The sequence below is a fragment of the Xenopus tropicalis genome, chromosome 5 (assembly GCF_000004195.4).
Source record: "Xenopus tropicalis strain Nigerian chromosome 5, UCB_Xtro_10.0, whole genome shotgun sequence".
In the NCBI taxonomy this organism is placed as follows: Eukaryota; Metazoa; Chordata; class Amphibia; order Anura; family Pipidae; genus Xenopus; species Xenopus tropicalis.
Window position 1 is genome coordinate 28,060,198 of NC_030681.2, and position 13,909 is coordinate 28,074,106.

A 13,909-nucleotide genomic window follows, 5' to 3' on the forward strand; every position below is an offset into this window, starting at 1 on the left:
TCGAGTCGTTTAATTAATCATTTATAGCCAGAATGGCAAAGCTTCTTCTAATGATTGCCAAAAATGTTCAATTTAGTTTTTATATGGCCACTTCTGTCCAGTAAATGATGTAGCCAGGAAGCTGTGGTTTTTTCCCGGGTTTTATTTGTGTGTTTCGTGGAGATTCCAGCAGAGCTTTCCTGGTTAATGATGGTTAGTTTATATGGTTAAAATGAAAACGCATACATCTGAAGCAGAATATAAGGCTCATTTCCTATGATTTATGTGCACAAATGTAAAGGGGATCTTGACACTTGTTCAGCCACCCTTTAAAGGATAAGTAAACCTTTAAAATACGTTGATGCAAAATTAATGCTATTCTAAGCACTTTTGTAATGTACATTTGTTTATTTATTTTAATGCCAAGATATTAAGGGTTAAAATACTGTTAATATGAATGCATTTTGTTACAACAGCACCACCTGCTGGTCACTTTCGAAACATGAAGTAGTCAAGGACATCGAGGAAGTGGTCAGGAGAAAGAAAGAGGGCTGATCTGATGTTCTTCTGGTTAGAAAAGATGTAGGAGAAGTTACCTCAGGTTTCTAATGTTAAAGCAGAAGGAAAGTCATTTTGGCATTTTACTTCCAATAGATTTGCCACATTAGTGCCATCTAGAACGCTATATTTATTCTGCAGAGAGCTTTACCATAGATGAGTAAACATCCCCAGAATCTCCCTCTGTTGCTTAAGACAGCAGCTGCCATTTTAGCTTGGTCTTAGTAGCTTCCTGCTGCAGCTCTAGCAGTTGGTAGCATAGATTACACATTCTTCTGGGAGGGGGAGGGAATTCTTATAGCAGGGGGGAGCAAAAAAAGGGAGGAAGAGAGGAGAGGGTTGAGTAGACTTGTGCCCCTGCCCTAAAGTAGCCACGAAGGAGAGGAAGTCTGATACAGAAGAACATGTTTACACAAAAGAAGACAAGAAATCCTGTGTTTCTTTTGATAGAGGACAGTGAGTGCTTATGGATGTATTGACGTAGACCTTTCTGATAAAGCTTGCTTAGTTTTTACCTTTACTTCTCATTTAAAGCATGCTGAAAGATATATAGTCAGTAACAATAGGAATGTGTTCCTAAAGCAACTTCTGCCCAGCTCTCCAGGATCAGCAACTTTTAAAATAAGTTGATGTAAAATTGATGAGAGTGCTATTGCAATTTACATTCATTATTTTTTTTTTTTTAATTTCAAGATATTAAGGGTTAAAATAATATTAATATAAATGCATTTTCTTTACAACAGTGCCACCTGCTGGTCACTTTCTGAGCATGATGTAGCAAAGGATGTTGTCAAGGAAGTTGTCAGGAGAAAGAGGGTTGGTCTGATGTTCTTCTGGTTAAGAATGTTATTTGAGGTTTCTAATGTTTCTCCTAACCAAAAGAACATCAACAATCAAGAATAGCATTACATCCACTTATTTTAAAGGTTTATTTATCCTTTAAAGATCCACCAGTGAGAATCCCACATGCCCTGTGTAAATTTAACTTTGTCTTTGTTCCTGTAATTGGTGTTGGAAGCATTTGGTTTCCAAGTACTGAACACAATGTGGGGCTCAGTATCAAATTAAACTAATAAACTATGATCAGATCATCGGATGGTTTATCAACACTGCTTCCTAAGGTAACATAAGGGCTGTGGCAGACGGGGAGAGATATATATATACAGGTATCGGACCCCTTATCCGGAAACCCGTTATCCAGAAAGCTCCGAATTACGGAAAGCCTGTCTCCCATAGACTCCATTTTAATCAAATAATTCAGAATTTTAAAACTGATTTCCTTTTTCTATGTGGAAATAAAACTGTACCTTGTAATTGATCCCAACTAAGATATATATAATCCTTATTGGATGCAAAACAATCCTATTGGGTTTAATTAATGTTTTATGGATTTTTTAGTAGACTTAAGGTATTGAGATCCAAATTACGGAAAGATCCCTTATGCGGAATACCCTTGGTCCCGAGCATTCTGGATAATGGGTCCTATACCTGTATATATATTAGGAGTTTCTGCGTTGTGTGAGTTCCCCATTAAAAAAGAGATGCATATAATGGCTGGTAAATTATAACTGTAATGCCATAGTATATATTGTAGGTGTTACTGGTTCCTGTAAGTCACATGTGCCCTCACTGGCGCACAACTGTGCCAATTTCTGAACAGAAGTTTACCAGTCAGGAAATTTTCTGATTCACTAATGTGGGTTGCGTGTAGGATTTTTTTCTGCCCCAACCCACTTTGATAATGTCACTTCTGGTTTGCAGCAACAGCACTTCCTGTTTAATGATGGTCAGCGGGTTGCAAATTGGGTTGGGGATAAGGCATTTGCTTGTTGGGTCAAAGCAAGTAAAAATGCAGGTTGCGGGTCTAGTTCTAAAGAATTGGTTCTTTTTGTAGTTTTAGATTTTGGCAATTGTTTTTATTGTATCTGTGAACAGTTAACCCTTGTAGTGGGGAGGAGTTCTGGTTGGGATAAAAGGTACCTCCTTGTGATGGGTCTTATGCAGCTTTTGAGAAAGTGGCGTGATGCCACGAAACGCGTCAAGCGTATAACCCCTATTTTGGACACTCGCATGTATTTTTAAGTGATTACAATAAACAGTGATTTTATGCAGCGATGTTTGGAGTTGCTCCATATATTTTGCTTTTTGACAGCACAAATGGGGCAGCAAGGGAAAGTGAGTATCTGGCAAAAATGGCAACAACTAAAAAAATAGGAATTCCAGAATGAGAATGGCAGAAGAGGTAACACAGTCAGCATTAAAAAAACACAGGAGGCTTCTAGATATCATTACTTACAGTTAATACAATGCTTGGTAAATTACGACATTACAAATCCGAGGATTGCTGAATGTGAGCACAGAACATTCCTTCCCTGACTGTGCTTGCCTTGGCCAAGGTCTATGTGCACAATAAGCAATTCCTTTCACTCTCAAACTAAGCTTCTTGAGAGCGCTCCAACTGAGGCCTCTTAGCAAGAGTTCTAAGGACTTTAAATATGTATGGCTTTGGGCAATCTGAACGTCAAAAGAAATCACTACCTTACAGACAAGCAGCAGGAATATTTTTGCAGGAGGAATGAGCAGTTGCACAAGCAGAATGAATGGGGCAGCACGGGGAAATGAGTAACAGGTAAAAGCAGCGGGAGGCGCAACATGCAGGGGTGTATACGGGGACATAAAAAGAGCTTTAAAAATGATGTCTTTTGGTCCATAATGTGATGTCTATTCTAATGAAAACCAAATGAATTGTACAGGTATGGTATCCGTTATCCTAAAACCAGTTATCCAGAAAGCTCTGAACTACAGAAAGTTAATCTCCCATAGACTGCCATAGACACTGCCTCGTACTTGATCCCAACTAGGATCTAATTAATCCTTATTGGTGGCAAAACAATACTATTGGGTTTATTTCATGTTAGAATACATTTTTTTGTAGACTTAAGGTATGGAGATCTAAATTATGAAAAGACCCCTTATCTGGAAAACCCCAGGCCCCGAGCGTTCTGGATAACAGGTTCCATACCTGTATAACAAACAAGACTTTTTTTTTAATTAATGTAACATTCTTTAATGTTCATGTTCTTTTCCAATCAACCTCTACATACCCCAGTAGCTTTCATCTTTCATCTTTCAATAGAAAAAATGATTTAAGCCCACACACACCATACTATTGGGAAATGTGTTAGCATACACTTTAAGTTAATGAAGGCTACACTGTTTCTTGGTGTACCTTAACCATAAGATCAACAAACTGACAAAGCAATTATATGAAACAATATGTATCAAAGGCTAATGTGAAACAGCCACCTCTTTTAAATAGCAAAGAAATGTTTCATTCTTATTGTAATTACACTGAGTAACATTGAGAGGTATTTAATGTAAGTGATACAGCCCACAGTTTCAATTTCCCCATGGTTTGTAACGTGGGTCCTGCATTTTATAGTTAATGTTCTGCTTATTGTTTGGTTCTTTAGCAACCCCAGTTGTTTAAAGTGTGTGTGTGTGTCAGTATGGTTTCAAAATGTTATTTTTGGATGATGCAAACATGTGATGGAAGAAAAGAGAGCCAACTGTCATTCCTGATTGGAAGCAATAAATATAATTTCAGAAGGCAGCAATAATAAAAAACATGCCGAGTTTTTCATTGTGGCTCCTCTGATCTCTTTTTTTTTTTTTCTTCCAGTTGTTAAATAAATCAAAAACCTCTTGTGGTTCTGACCTGTAATTTTAGACCTCCAAAATGTCTGAACTCTCCCTTCAGTAATCATTTATAATAATGTGTCACAAATGACAGCCAAACCTGGACGCAAACTGCTTTACAGATCTTTCCAATCCCAACAATCATTAGAAGACAATTCATCAAACCCTTTTCTCCATGTAGAGCACATTTTAGTACATTTCCACTTATTTCCTGGAACAACTAAAAAAGATTAAGGAATGGTCAGACCCAAAAACATTTCTTGCGGAAAAAAGGCAAAGAGGATAATTTAGCTGGATTACTATCTTAGCCCTCGTGTCTTGTAATGGGGAAGTTCAGCTAAAATTGTAAGTGGTTGTTAATTTGTTCTGAGGCTTATGGTATGTGGGACATTTCGGCAGGCAGACCTTGGAGCCTAAATACTTGCTTGAGCGGTTTATTCACAGGGGTTCACCTGTCACTTGGAGTTTTGACCCCATGCGTTGCCCTGTGAGCTACTGCGGTTTGTTCATTTCTGCAAATAAATGATTTAAAGGCATTGCTGACACACTGGAGTGCTTCTTCCCCTTTGCAAAGATACATGGAAAATAGGCTTGGGAGCGGCTGTGGAAGTTAAGCACCCTTTGAGAACATGTATGTAAGTGGTGTGCTGAAGATTTTTGTTTATCTTAGGAAGAAACAACCCACTGGGTCATCAGTCTCAACTATTGAAAGATTTGGTTTGACCCATTTTTAAATTAAAAAGTGGTACAACAGAATCTTACAGTGGACACCCCATTATTTACACACCTTGGAAATAAACACATATCTGGGAACCAACAACGTTTGCTATTAAGAATCCTACAGCCCACATTGAGCCATGGATACTGTATGGTACACTGCTGTGTTCTTCTAATGATAACCTGAGGGTAGGACATTTAGATATGCCGGATTTAACTAGCAAAACTATGATATATTTCCTTATTCAACAACCTGACATTTACATATATGGTCAGTTTTTAGCCAGGCATAATAGTGAAAGTTTCCAATTGTGACATTATAACGATCTGACTGCTCCCATCTCTTTCTTCCTCTTCACCATCCAGAACAAAAGGCACTTAACCTCAAGCATAAGATGTGGCTGAATGTACTTTCTATTTCATGTTTTGTATTTGTAGTTTCTTAGATGTACCCTACACAGGTAGAAACAATGTAATACTTGGTAGCATTACTGGGTTAGGAAATATATGCTTAGGTTGTTAGGAAAAGGACAGGTAAAATCACTGGGGGTTGCCAAAATATTACCCCCCCCCAGTGATTGTAATCATTTACCTTATACTCCTGTTAGGAGAAAACTGCACCAGCCTGGGGTAGCTGTGAACGAGCAATTCTCTCACAGCTACTCCGCACTGGTGCGGTTTTCTCCTAACAGGAGTATAAGGTGAGTGATAACAATCACTGGGGGGTGCCTAACATTTTGACACCAACCAGTGATTGTACCTTTACTTTTCCTTAAAAAGGGGTGGTTTACCTTTATGTTAACCTTTAGTATGATACAGAATTGCCTATTCATAGCAACTATTCAATTGGTCTTCATAATTTACTTTTTATAATTTTTTTTTTTTTTCAATTATTTGTATTTCTCTTCTGCCTGTGTTCAGCTTTCAAATGGGGGTCACTGACCCTGGAAGCCAAAAAACTATTGGTTTCTGAGGCCACAATTTTATTATTTTTATTATTCTTCTATTTAGACCTCCTCTCTATTCATCTACGTTAGTAAATGTCCTCCTGTATCTTCTCTGATCATTTTTGTCTCAAATAATTTGCATGGATTTGTTCATTAACCCTTTAAGTGCCAGCCGAATTCGTCATTTCGGTTCCCCCCAGTGCCAGACGTTTTTTAAGCATTTTGTACTCATTCACTTTAACAATGTTTTTTGGTAGGAAAACCTCCATGAAACTAGGGAAATTATATATCGTTTTTTTCGTCACTAATTGGGCTTCGACATACATATCAAATTTCATAACTTTTCTGGAGATATGATGTGTATTTTGGGTGAAATATGTAAAAAAAAAAAAAAATAATGAAAAATTTCTGTATATTTTGAGGTTTTTTTCCATAGAAAAGTTAATTTTACACACTTTTTTTTGTCGTTTGTAAAAGCCCTGATACTCCCAAGTCCAACGATACCAAATATGTGGTGGTACCCCACAGTTCCTGTCCAGAAGTAACCCCCAAACTAAAGCAATACTTAGTACAATATCACACCAGAACAAAGCAGAAAAGCGCTTGTAACAGTTGATGCAGCATAACTTATATGTAAATCTAAAATATCCCCTCATGTTCGGTATCTTTAGAAACTACAGACCTTCAGGTTTCTAGGTGCAATGTAGTTTTCTCTCAAAAGCCAAATACTTTTTGTCAGTGCATTGTGAAATTTGGAGCTTTTTTTGACATTTTTTTTTTTTTCTAAAACGTAAACTTGGACGCATGATCAAATGTGGATTTCACAAAAAAAAATCTCATAAAAATTTTCTAACAAAGGCAAATTTGAAAGACAAACTTCTCCTGAATAAAATGATGCCCCATATGTATGGGTGCACATAAAGACATGGGCACCAAACACTCCAAAGCAGGGGCAATGCATAAAGGCAATTACAGCTAAAAATTTGGGGGCTGCGCTCTATGTGCACTACCTGCAGTTTTTCAGTGTTAACCCCCCCTACCTGTGAAATAACCCCCACAAACTATATATTTCTGAAAAGTGCACACCTTCAGCTATTCAGAGACACCACTCTTCTCTTTCTACATGGAAAATTGTGGCTGCAGTCCCTTGCAGAAGTCAGCGCTTTGGTCAGAAATCAAGGAAAAAAACAGATACAAACCTAGATTTCTCCCCAAAATCTCCATGGCAACTACCAAAAACTTACTAAACATCAATCTGCAAGTTCCCCTGAATAAAACGATACCCCATATGTATGGGTGCACATAAAGACGTGGCCACCAAATGCCCCCAAACAGGGGCAATGCATAAGGGCAATTTCAGTTGAAATTTTGGGGGCTGCGCTCTATGTGCACTACCTGCAGTTTTTCAGTGTTAACCCCCCCTACCTGTGAGATAACCCCCACAATCTATATATTTACGAAAAGTGCACACCTTCAGCTATTCAGAGACACCACTCTTCTCTTTCTACATGGAAATTTGTGGCCGCAGTCCCTTGCAGAAGTCAGCGCTTTGGTCAGAAATCAAGGAAAAACCAGATACAAACCTAGATTTCTCCCCAAAATCCCCATGGCAACTACCGAAATCTTACTAACCATCAATCTGCAAGTTCCCCTGAATAAAACGATACCCCATATGTATGGGTGCACATAAAGACGTGGCCACCAAATGCCCCAAAACAGGGGCAATGTATAAGGGCAATTTCAGTTGAAATTTTGGGGGCTGCGCTCTATGTGCACTACCTGCAGCTTTTCAGTGTTAACCCCCCCTACCTGTGAGATAACCCCCACAATCAATATATTTACGAAAAGTGCACACCTTCAGCTATTCAGAGACACCACTCTTCTCTTTCTACATGGAAATTTGTGGCCGCAGTCCCTTGCAGAAGTCAGCGCTTTGGTCAGAAATCAAGGAAAAACCAGATACAAACCTAGATTTCTCCCCAAAATCCCCATGGCAACTACCGAAATCTTACTAACCATCAATCTGCAAGTTCCCCTGAATAAAACGATACCCCATATGTATGGGTGCACATAAAGACGTGGCCACCAAATGCCCCAAAACAGGGGCAATGCATAAGGGCAATTTCAGTTGAAATTTTGGGGGTTGCGCTCTATGTGCACTACCTGCAGTTTTTCACTGTTAACCCCCCCTACCTGTGAGATAACCCCCACAATCTATATATTTACAAAAAGTGCACACCTTCAGCTATTCAGAGACGCCACTCTTCTCTTTCTACATGGAAAATTGTGGCCGCAGTCCCTTGCAGAAGTCAGCGCTTTGGTCAGAAATCAAGGAAAAACCAGATACAAACCTAGATTTTGGTCAGAAATCAAGGAAAAACCAGATAAAAAACCTAGATTTCTCCCCAAAATCTCCATGGCAACTACCAAAAACTTACTAAACCTCAATTTGCAAGTTCCCCTGAATAAAACGATACCCCATATGTATGGGTGCACATAAAGACGTGGCCACCAAATGCCCCAAAACAGGGGCAATGCATAAGGGCAATTTCAGTTGAAATTTTGGGGGCTGCGCTCTATGTGCACTACCTGCAGTTTTTCAGTGTTAACCCCCCCTACCTGTGAGATAACCCCCACAATCTATATATTTACAAAAAGTGCACACCTTCAGCTATTCAGAGACGCCACTCTTCTCTTTCTACATGGAAAATTGTGGCCGCAGTCCCTTGCAGAAGTCAGCGCTTTGGTCAGAAATCAAGGAAAAACCAGATACAAACCTAGATTTTGGTCAGAAATCAAGGAAAAACCAGATAAAAAACCTAGATTTCTCCCCAAAATCTCCATGGCAACTACCAAAAACTTACTAAACCTCAATTTGCAAGTTCCCCTGAATAAAACGATACCCCATATGTATGGGTGCACATAAAGACGTGGCCACCAAATGCCCCAAAACAGGGGCAATGCATAAGGGCAATTTCAGTTGAAATTTTGGGGGCTGCGCTCTATGTGCACTACCTGCAGTTTTTCAGTGTTAACCCCCCCTACCTGTGAGATAACCCCCACAATCTATATATTTACAAAAAGTGGACACCTTCAGCTATTCAGAGACGCCACTCTTCTCTTTCTACATGGAAAATTGTGGCCGCAGTCCCTTGCAGAAGTCAGCGCTTTGGTCAGAAATCAAGGAAAAACCAGATACAAACCTAGATTTCTCCCCAAAATCTCCATGGCAACTACCAAAAACTTACTAAACATCAATCTGCAAGTTCCCCTGAATAAAACGATACCCCATATGTATGGGTGCACATAAAGACGTGGCCACCAAATGCCCCCAAACAGGGGCAATGCATAAGGGGGGGCTGTGCTCTATGTGGTCTACCTGCAGTTATATAGTCTAAACACCCCCATACCTGTGAAATAACCCCCGCAAACTATATATTTACAAAAAGTGCACACCTTCAGCTATTCAGAGACACCACTCTTCTCTTTCTACATGAAAAATTGTGACCCCAGTCCCTTGCAGAAGTCAGCGCTTTGGTCAGAAATCAAGGAAAAACCAGATACAAACCTAGATTTCTCCCCAAAATCTCCATGGCAACTACCAAAAACTTACTAACCATCAATCTGCAAGTTCCCCTGAATAAAACGATACCCCATATGTATGGGTGCACATAAAGACGTGGCCACCAAATGCCCCCAAACAGGGGCAATACATAAGGGGGGGCTGTGCTCTATGTGCTCTACCTGCAGTTATATAGTCTAAACACCCCCATACCTGTGAAATAACCCCCGCAAACTATATATTTACAAAAAGTGCACACCTTCAGCTATTCAGAGACACCACTCTTCTCTTTCTACATGAAAAATTGTGGCCGCAGTCCCTTGCAGAAGTCAGCGCTTTGGTCAGAAATCAAGGAAAAACCAGATACAAACCTAGATTTCTCCCCAAAATCTCCATGGCAACTACCAAAAACTTACTAACCATCAATCTGCAAGTTCCCCTGAATAAAAAGATACCCCATATGTATGGGTGCACATAAAGACGTGGCCACCAAATGCCCCAAAACAGGGGCAATGCATAAGGGCAATTTCAGTTGAAATTTTGGGGGCTGCGCTCTATGTGCACTACCTGCAGTTTTTCAGTGTTAACCCCCCCTACCTGTGGAATAACCCCCACAATCTATATATTTACGAAAAGTGCACACCTTCAGCTATTCAGAGACACCACTCTTCTCTTTCTACATGGAAAATTGTGGCTGCAGTCCCTTGCAGAAGTCAGCGCTTTGGTCAGAAATCAAGGAAAAACCAGATACAAACCTAGATTTTGGTCAGAAATCAAGGAAAAACCAGATAAAAAACCTAGATTTCTCCCCAAAATCTCCATGGCAACTACCAAAAACTTACTAAACATCAATCTGCAAGTTCCCCTGAATAAAACGATACCCCATATGTATGGGTGCACATAAAGACGTGGCCACCAAATGCCCCCAAACAGGGGCAATACATAAGGGGGGGCTGTGCTCTATGTGCTCTACCTGCAGTTATATAGTCTAAACACCCCCATACCTGTGAAATAACCCCCGCAAACTATATATTTACAAAAAGTGCACACCTTCAGCTATTCAGAGACACCACTCTTCTCTTTCTACATGAAAAATTGTGGCCGCAGTCCCTTGCAGAAGTCAGCGCTTTGGTCAGAAATCAAGGAAAAACCAGATACAAACCTAGATTTCTCCCCAAAATCTCCATGGCAACTACCAAAAACTTACTAACCATCAATCTGCAAGTTCCCCTGAATAAAACGATACCCCATATGTATGGGTGCACATAAAGACGTGGCCACCAAATGCCCCAAAACAGGGGCAATGCATAAGGGCAATTTCAGTTGAAATTTTGGGGGCTGCGCTCTATGTGCACTACCTGCAGTTTTTCAGTGTTAACCCCCCCTACCTGTGGAATAACCCCCACAATCTATATATTTACGAAAAGTGCACACCTTCAGCTATTCAGAGACACCACTCTTCTCTTTCTACATGGAAAATTGTGGCTGCAGTCCCTTGCAGAAGTCAGCGCTTTGGTCAGAAATCAAGGAAAAACCAGATACAAACCTAGATTTTGGTCAGAAATCAAGGAAAAACCAGATAAAAAACCTAGATTTCTCCCCAAAATCTCCATGGCAACTACCAAAAACTTACTAAACATCAATCTGCAAGTTCCCCTGAATAAAACGATACCTATGTCTGGTTGCACATAAGTACATGGCCGCCAAACCTGAAAATGCATAATATTGCACTCTATGCACCCCTTTTTTTTTGCCTGCACCCTAATGAATGGAATACGCTCGGGTGCAGGCACATGTAGCCGATATACGCATGAAAACGCGTGAGAATGCAAAGTCTCGCGTTTTCATGCGTATATCGGCTACACGTGCCTGCACCCGAGCGTATTCCATTCATTCGGGTGCAGGCACAAGTAGCAGGCGTAGGGCTGAATTTTCGGCAAGCGTTTTTCCACTTGCTGAAAAAATCAGCCCTACGCCATGTGTGGCATCAGCCTAACCCTTGGCAATAGAAACTACCAGAACAATCTTAGCCTTTCTAGAACAACTGAAATCAAATTAAGTTAAAATGGAATAATACCACTAAAAGCAATCAAAGAACAATAATTGCAATGAAATCGGTGGTCAGAGCCCTGGATCCACCAATGTCACTGCAAAAGCAACCTTTTTGGGGGCACTAAACACACAATAAAGAACAATGCAAAGATAAAACACCATAAAATCAGTAAAATCCAATAAAACCACCTAAACCAACAGAAGAACAATAATTGCAATGAAATTGGTGGTCAGAGCCCTGGATCCACCAACGTCACTGCAAATTCAGCACCCAATAGCAATAAAAAAAGTTACAATACAATACAATAATAAAAAAACAGAAATCAATTATGAAAATGCCAAAAAAACACTAAAATGCAACCAAATAAATCAGATAATTATAGAGCAAGATCAGAAATAAAGTTTTAGTAAAAAAAAAAGACTGCCAAAGAAAGCAAAGAAAGAAAGAAAAGAAAAGAAAGATAGAAAAAAAAAAAAAAGTGTAAGTGTGTGTGTAAGTGTCTGTGTGTGCTTGGGAAAGTTGTAAATAAGTGTGTATGTGTACAAAAGTGTAATAATGACAAAGATAGAAGAAAAAATTGAAAAAAAAAAAAAAAAAAAATTTTAGACAGTTGAGATAGAAATAAGCAAAATAAACAGTGGTTAGAGAGTTGTAGTTCAGCTTACACAATGCAGGCAGGCGATCAGGGCGACCAATCCAGCAGGAAGGCAGCAGGAAGGCAGCAGGGGGGCTCCAGCAGTCTCACGTGGCAGCAGGAGTGAAGAGGCGACGGCGGGGGCGGCGACAATTAAAGGGACAGCAGTGGACACGTCATCAATGCGTGTCCACTGCTGTCATTGGCTGAGGACCCGGATCGGCGGCGCTGGGGGACCGGATCTGTAAGTATGACCTTACTTGCTCGTTGCCTAGGGGGTTGTGAAGGGTTTACAAGCGCTGCGCTGCTTTAAAAGCGAGCGCAGCGCTTGTAAACCTGATAGTGCTGTAGGACGTAGATTCTACGTCCTGTGGCACTTTGGTCCTTTGCTACCCAGGACGTAGAATCTACGTCCCATGGCACTAAAAGGGTTAACTGTTAATCTTTTTGTGATTGTTGGTTTTTTGAACAAGTGTGGTTTTATTTTTCATATTTATAATCTTACATAAACAGGAGGAGCGGATTCGGTTTGGGATTCTGTTGAATCTTTTCACGTTCAGCCGAATCCCAAAATAGTGGATTTGGTGCATCACTAATTTGGCCATGTATTTATTGCAAAAAAATGATCAAGTAACATATCTGCGTGTGGCAAAAGTAAATTCCTAGGATTATCATATCATTTGAAGGTGAAGAGTCTGGTGTTTTCAGTCAGTGGGATGACAATCAGGTGTGAGTGAGGGATCTTGTTTTATTCAAAGAATGGGGATCCAGCAAAGTCTGATCAAACATACAGAACATTTGTGGATGTGTATCATGGTTTGAACAAAAGAGTTGTTGATGCCCATAAAGCTGTTAAAGGTTACAAGACAATGTAAACGCTACATTTTTGTCCAAGTCCTGGAAATAAAAAGTTGGAATTCAGATATTAAATTGTAAACATATACTTTAGTCCAGCCAACTCCAGTTTGGCTTAACGCCACTTTTGTGAATCCTTTTTTGAGATGCCATGTCTCCTGATGCTCCTGCCTTTACTCTTTTGAGTATGGGATCCATTATCCAGAAAGCTCCAAATTACAGAAAGGCGGTCTACCATAGATTCCATTCTAATCAAATAATTCACATTTTTTAATATTAACCCCTTTTTCTCTGTAATAATAAAACAGTACCTTGTACTTCATCCCGACTAAAATATAACTAATAATTATTGGAGGCAAAACAATCCTATTGGTTTAAATTAACGTTAAATGATTTTTCAGTAGACTTAAGGTATGGAGATCCAAATTACAAAAAGGCTTTTTTATCTGTACAAACCCGAGATCCTGAGCTTTCTGGATAACAAGTCCCATACCTGTAATATTGCTAGTGAATAATAACATATATTAATAATTGCTTCTGCACTATTTTTTTAAATTGTCAGTAAATAAATAGCTCCCACCAAAAACAGAAGATGCTGCAAGAAAGGATAAACTACAAGAGTTCCTTTGTGTGAAAGAGAAAGCATTAAAACAAATCCATTTTTATACTGAAAGCTGCTTCTTTACTGAACTTTTTTGGGCAGATTAATACTGTTTACGATGTTCTGAAGATTCTCATCTGATCAGCGCCCTAATCTGGTGTGATTGTTCTCTTTGGTCTTTCTCCTGGAATCCCATATTTTCCTGCACAGACTTCCCGTGACTGAGTCGGGAGAAACATTCACATCTAAGGAATAACATTTTGTCTGATCTCATGCATGCAGTATTTCAATCTGTAAATGATTC